Genomic DNA, 6,285 nt, shown 5'->3' with positions numbered 1-6,285 from the left:
TCTAACCATGATGGGCGGCCAACAATTAAAGCGCTTTAATTACGTGTTGACAGTCGATTGACGTCTTAGATACATGCAATAGACCGGTATACTGCATATTACAAACATTTTAATCAAGGGTCGCTGCACTGCACAGTGCAGGATTTTTTCGGGGGTACCTCCCTGCACACTTGAGAGTTAAGTAGTCGGAACGAAGATGTTTAAGGTATTTCAACATTACTGCCATTCAATGCGATGACACCCTTTTTCAATAGTTTTTTTCTCTTTGGAAACAGATGCACGACCGAATGATGAGGGGTGCGGTGTACAAAACGTGCCGAAATTAAATTTAGGCCGTGTTCCGCGACTGCAGAGTTAAGTTGTCAAACAAGTTGATTATGTTGACGCAGGGGCACAAAGTTCATGGAATTCACACGTTTCTTTTGTGCGCCACCACTTACCGAGTAGCTACTTCTAACACCCTGTGGATAACCCCGCTATGATAGCGGCTACCTGATTGGTCGCAGCGCAGTATAACTGTCATCGGATCGCGCTCTTTTTATGACAACCGTGAAATGCACAGCGTTCAAGCGGAGGCGATGTTTACCCGACTTTTTTTTCAGATATCAGTATATCCCTTCAGCCGACTGCGACGAAAGCTGATGCACGCATTGTGAACTTCAGCAACTTTTGCTGAGCCGGTTGCATACACATTCAGGAGGCGCAGTTCCAACATGGCATATATAAGATAAGCACGTTTATGAAGTAAAAAAGTAATCTTTCAACAAGGTGATTTGATAATCAGAAGCTTAACAAGTCATTTTACTCAAAGATTTTGCAGCCCATCAGTCCTTGGTTAATCAAAGATTTTCTTTGATAACACGCTGACTGCCGTGAAAAACTCGAACAGCATAATTTGGAGGGACAGTTTGTAACTTTCTTTCAACAATATGCCTGTTGTATGTGAGGCATCCTGTTTGTGGTCCACGTGATCGCCCGCAGTGCCCGGTTTTGTGCCGTCAAGAACTCTTTGAGAGGCAAGGTGTAAAAGAAGATTGCAAAAAGTGACGATGTTTGCGAGCAAACGTGTGTTTTGTACTCTTTGCTTTGGGAGGGTTTTACAGCTAATAAGCGGATTCATCTCAATAAAAATTATGTCAATCTGCATACCTTCTTGCCATATAATAACATAAAAATGATTTGACCTACCAACGAGGGTTTAAGCAAAGTAACTATTACAACAGCGTTGAAACAGTACGGGGAGTATTTTAGCGGGCGAAGTACGAACAGATTGGCTCCCCAAACCAATATAGAATATTGGAAGCCTGTGGTATATATCACACGAGTCAATCGAAGGATATGTTCCCCGCCTCTGAATACCAGTCTGGACAACCCACACAGTGTTATTCATTTGAAAATTAATCCAATCCCCCCGCTAGCTCCACAATACTGCTGAATGAAGTGACCTGTAATTTATTTGGCCTTTTCTACAACCAACCGGGTCTTCAATGCATAAATGCATTCGCTAAACTTGCCGGGCTTTTTTTGTCTTTATGTTCGGGGATAGTAAAATCTTTATTGAGAAAATTGAATATTTACGGCGCATGCGAGACCAGCTTTGACACACGCGCATCCCTTGGAAGTCGATCGCACAATGTCCATAGCCTCGGGCCCCCGCTGAACTCAGGCAGGGAGGACCTGCCAAACTCCCATGATACATCGCTTCAAATATTTTCATTCCGCGCCCAGCGTTTATTGCAAAACACATAATAGCGACAGATTGTGCCACATTTTAACGATCATCATGACCGAAGCCATAAAAGAGGTGGTTGGATTATTAGGGAAAATGGAGAGCATTATTGTTCTTAGCCCTGTTTGCAAACAAACGGAAAACTATACAGACACTTCTACACAATAAATCAATACGACCGTTCCACCGTTGTGGAAAGTCTCCACGCAGCGGCAGAGAGTAGAAAAGCTAGATGGCTTTACGAGGCGAAAATTGCCTCTTACCGACACCATACGAAGGAAGTGCGTTTATTTCTCACGAGCAATTACCACGAATGTGGACCCAACCAATTAATCTTGTAAAGTTTTGCACTTTTCAAAATGTCATAATGTTTCATATTTTATGAGCGATGCTTTTCTCGTAACCCTGTTACACGATGCTGGTGAAGACCCTCGAAGTGGGTGTGTGAGTTGGGTTTTGCTCTTCTCCATCGAGGCCGTTAAGCTTCAGCAGTTCGTCCACAATATATGTTACGGGATGTGAAGACTGCAAGTGCATTTAACAGTTGACTGTAAGCAAGTTATCGCTAACGGAAGCACTTCTTCTACGTTATAAACACCGAGCAGTTTACGCAAAGTGTGTATCCTAGATGAGCATAATATACAATCCTCAATTAAATTCATAAATGAAGCAATTTTTCTCAAATTCCAGATTTACTGCGCCTTTAAGGAGCTTCTATTTCGGAGTTTCTTTACTTCAAGTTGCATGACTGGCTTTTCTTCTTTTCATTTTGAATACACCGAAAATTGGACCAGTATTATAGAAAAGTAAGAGACGGAGTAAAATGTACAATATATGTCTCTAAAATAGACAATAGCTGTAACTTTACTGCTGATAATATTTGTATCATTTTTGATCAAGAAAAGAAAATCATCTTGTTATCCTCCCAACACAGCAGGGTATGCTGAAAACAAAGAGGTAGTCTATAGACTTGCGAAAGACAACGCATTGTTTACACATACGGTCACGTTGTGATTTTGAAACGTGATTTCCAGTCCGGACCAAAATTCAGTCGTCAACAATCAAATAGGCCGGTACCAGCACATTGGACAGCGTGGAAAGTTGAACATCGAGCACTTTCGAGACGGTTTCGTGAACAGAGCAAGAAACTGTGGTCAACAGAAAGGGGGAAAAAAACGAAAACTAACATGAAAAGTTTACCGCTAATGAAGCTTTTAAAATATGAAGTGCAGTGCTTCTTGCACATGTACATTTCAAACACAGTTTGTAAAGTGGTTAAAGAGGTTTTTGGTATGTTTGCTTTTCCTAACGACATTAATGTTACTTTCTCCACTAAAAGCCAGATAATTAATATAATTAATCTTTGACGCCTTCACCATTTTGAAAATGTGCGATCGATTTGCAAATTCGTTTTTGGACTCATCTGAATGGAGGGCTGATATTTATATGGTCTTAATTTCGATCGCGTTTGGAAATGTTAGGCGTTTATAAAGGGAAGGGACAAAGAGGATATTCCCCTAAATGACCGTGAACGAACAAGAGGACAATGAGAAGGGGGAGGTGGGAGGGGCATATGTGACCATAACATAGTAGACAACGCATACTCAGGAACTGTGATAAAAAATATCGAGATACATGGACGTGACTTGCTGCCGTATAAACGCTGAGATTGGAAGACGAGACACGATTGAGATTTTAGAATCCAACCGTCAATGCATGGTCGCATGACTTTGTAACTTTTCATTTATTCTCAAAGTATTCATACAGTCTCTTGCTTTGCTCCCAAAATGTCCAACTCGGCAACACAGCTTCTATGCATGTAATGTCAAATTTTATTGTTGATCACTGAATTTTTGTCAGAATTTGCATTCATGTGTCAACTTTATCATTACCTGCCGTACACAATGTGTTTTGTTAGGAAGGTTAGTACTTTATATGGTAACATATTTTGAGAAGCCGTGCTTAATAAACAAGCATTACGAAATATAACTCAAAATTACAGTTGGGCAAAAACAATTACGTATGCCTGTTTATTTAAAATGGGACCGAGTGCAACTTATTAAATACAGTAAAATTTGATAAAATTATGCCTGAAGTTTTGAAAAAGAAAAAGAGTTGGAGGGTTTTAAAAGGGATAGGTCCAGTTGTCGGAAACATTGTGCCTTCTCGGTAAACTTGAAGACAAACAACTTGGCATGACCGACTGGGATGAATTGTTAGTAACACAAACCGAAATCCTTAACCAAACAAGAAATAACATAAAATACTCCAAAAAAGTTGTATATTACCATTTAATAGTATAATTAGCGGGTTTCGAGCAGATGAAACGTGTATTCGTACCATACATTGCTTTGTACATATTTCAGGATGCCCCGCTATTAATCTCGTCACCAGCAGGTTGTGTCTTTGTACATTTCTCTGTGCGGCACCAGGCGCGCGCGAGTTCAATCAGCAGCCACATGGATACCCGATATTATTAATAATCTATTCATTTTGCGTTAGCGCCATCCTATCACAATTATTTCAGCGGTACACGTACAATGGCATTTAATCGGAGTTTGCGTCTCAATCTAGTTGGCGGGGTAATGAGACGAAAGTTCATCCAACCACACAGAGCCTCTTAGTGTGATTATTTTTCTCGCCTGACGCATGCGTGTACTCCTGAAAACTTGCCCGGTTTGAGTCTCGGAAAAGGCTCGCGAAGCAGAAATTGACTCGGTCATATGTGAAGCGCCCTTCGTAATATCAATAAAAATCCAAACATTTTGTCCAGGCACTTGCATGCAATCGCGAAGAAAAACAAAATCAAATTCAAGAAAGAAATGTAAAATTACAGGCTAATAATGTGCTAAAAATGGTTAAAACTTGACTTAAAAGCGATCGAGTACGGGTTAGAGACGTTGAGCAACTGCTTGGTAATGAACTTTAAACTAGAGCAGAACACATGTAGGTGAGTAAAAAACCTTACAGTTGCTGAGGAGAACACGAAATCAGAGAGAGAGAGAGAGAGAGAGAGAGAGAGAGAGAGAGAGAGAGAGAGAGAGAGAGAGAGAGAGAGAGAGAAAGAGAGAGAGAGAGAGAGAGAGAGAGAGAGAGAGAGAGAGAGAGAGGAATATGGAAATTCTGACCGGCTTGGAGGGGGGGGGGTCGCAAAGGTGTTGAGGCCGCACAAAATAAGTTCCAAAATGAGTAAAATCAATATACTTTTTTGTAAAAGTAAGCTAAATTAAGGACATTTGGGACGATAAATAAGCTATTTGTATCATTCTACCGAGTTACCATCCCTTGCATGGCACAGACCGCGAAGAGAAGGTCGAAACGTAGATATAATGAATGAAGCCGCGTCTTGCTGATCGATACGGCTCCATCAAAGTATAATTAGGATAATTAAAACACTCGCTAAAGAACTTATGACGCAGTTGAAAAAATGCATTACAGACTAGACAGTTGGCCATCGGGACAACATTAAAGTGCCTTTTTCCGATTTCAATCACAGAGAAAATTCTAACGAGGCGAATATTGGGAATCGATATGCAAATGAGCCGTAATCTGATAAAGTGAAACAAAAGGATTAGTCTAATGTTTCATCCTTTTCACTAATCGATGAATAATCCCCGCGACGAGCAATGATGAAAATATTGCCAACAAATTATCAATATTAATTTTGAACCGCAGTCATATCTATACAAGGTCAGATATAATGGCACCTTGGTTGCGGGACAAAAGCGAGGGAGACACGTGACTTGCGTAGCTTTGTGTTCGAATCTGAATCTGAATTGAGAGTTGGCTATCAAAGCAACCTGGACCGTTACCTGAGGCTACGTCCAGAAACCTTGTTTGCAAATGACACTGAACTGACGTTACATCTGCCGACGATTTGTCCCCTTATTTCGGTGCCAGTGGCGTGAAATCAGGTCAAAATCCGTCGCAGTATCCATTTGGTTTCTGGCAGAAATTTTGCTCAGTTAGATTTTAAGTAACGTCGGTTGACGGTGTACTTTTGGCGAAATGCGTTTTCACGTAAACATTATGGATTGAAGAGTCGATTTAAGGTGAATTTCCAACGGGCTATCTTCTCGGTTTTAGGTACTGCTGGGTTCACTAGAATTTCAGATTATTTTCTAGCCAAATGCTGCTGACTTTAGCGAATTATGTCGTTGTTCTGATCGGCAGACACAGTACCGACCGGCGAATTCAAAAAAAACCATCAATTATCTGGTTGACATCTAGTTGAATAGACGATAAGTTTCACTGTAACTATCAATAGATTAAGATTCACAGACTTGGCTGACTTTCCAGATATCACGACAAAACGGAAGTGTTTATTCGAAATGAAAAGATACATATCTTGAGATGATAAAATAACAAAAACGAAAAGTCAGCATCCTTCCACAATATTCGTTTATTGTAATCAATAATTTCACATGGCCAGGCAAAGAGAAACTTTCACAGAGCAAGAACATAATTATCATAGGTCACTTAACAAAAACAAATACTTCCTCCAATATCAAAGTAAACCTTACCCATAATTAGCTTGAACAAGCTTTAAAATATTC

The sequence above is a fragment of the Ptychodera flava genome, chromosome 18, assembly GCF_041260155.1.
Source record: "Ptychodera flava strain L36383 chromosome 18, AS_Pfla_20210202, whole genome shotgun sequence".
NCBI lineage: Eukaryota > Metazoa > Hemichordata > Enteropneusta > Ptychoderidae > Ptychodera > Ptychodera flava.
Note: the sequence above shows the minus strand (reverse complement) of the source record.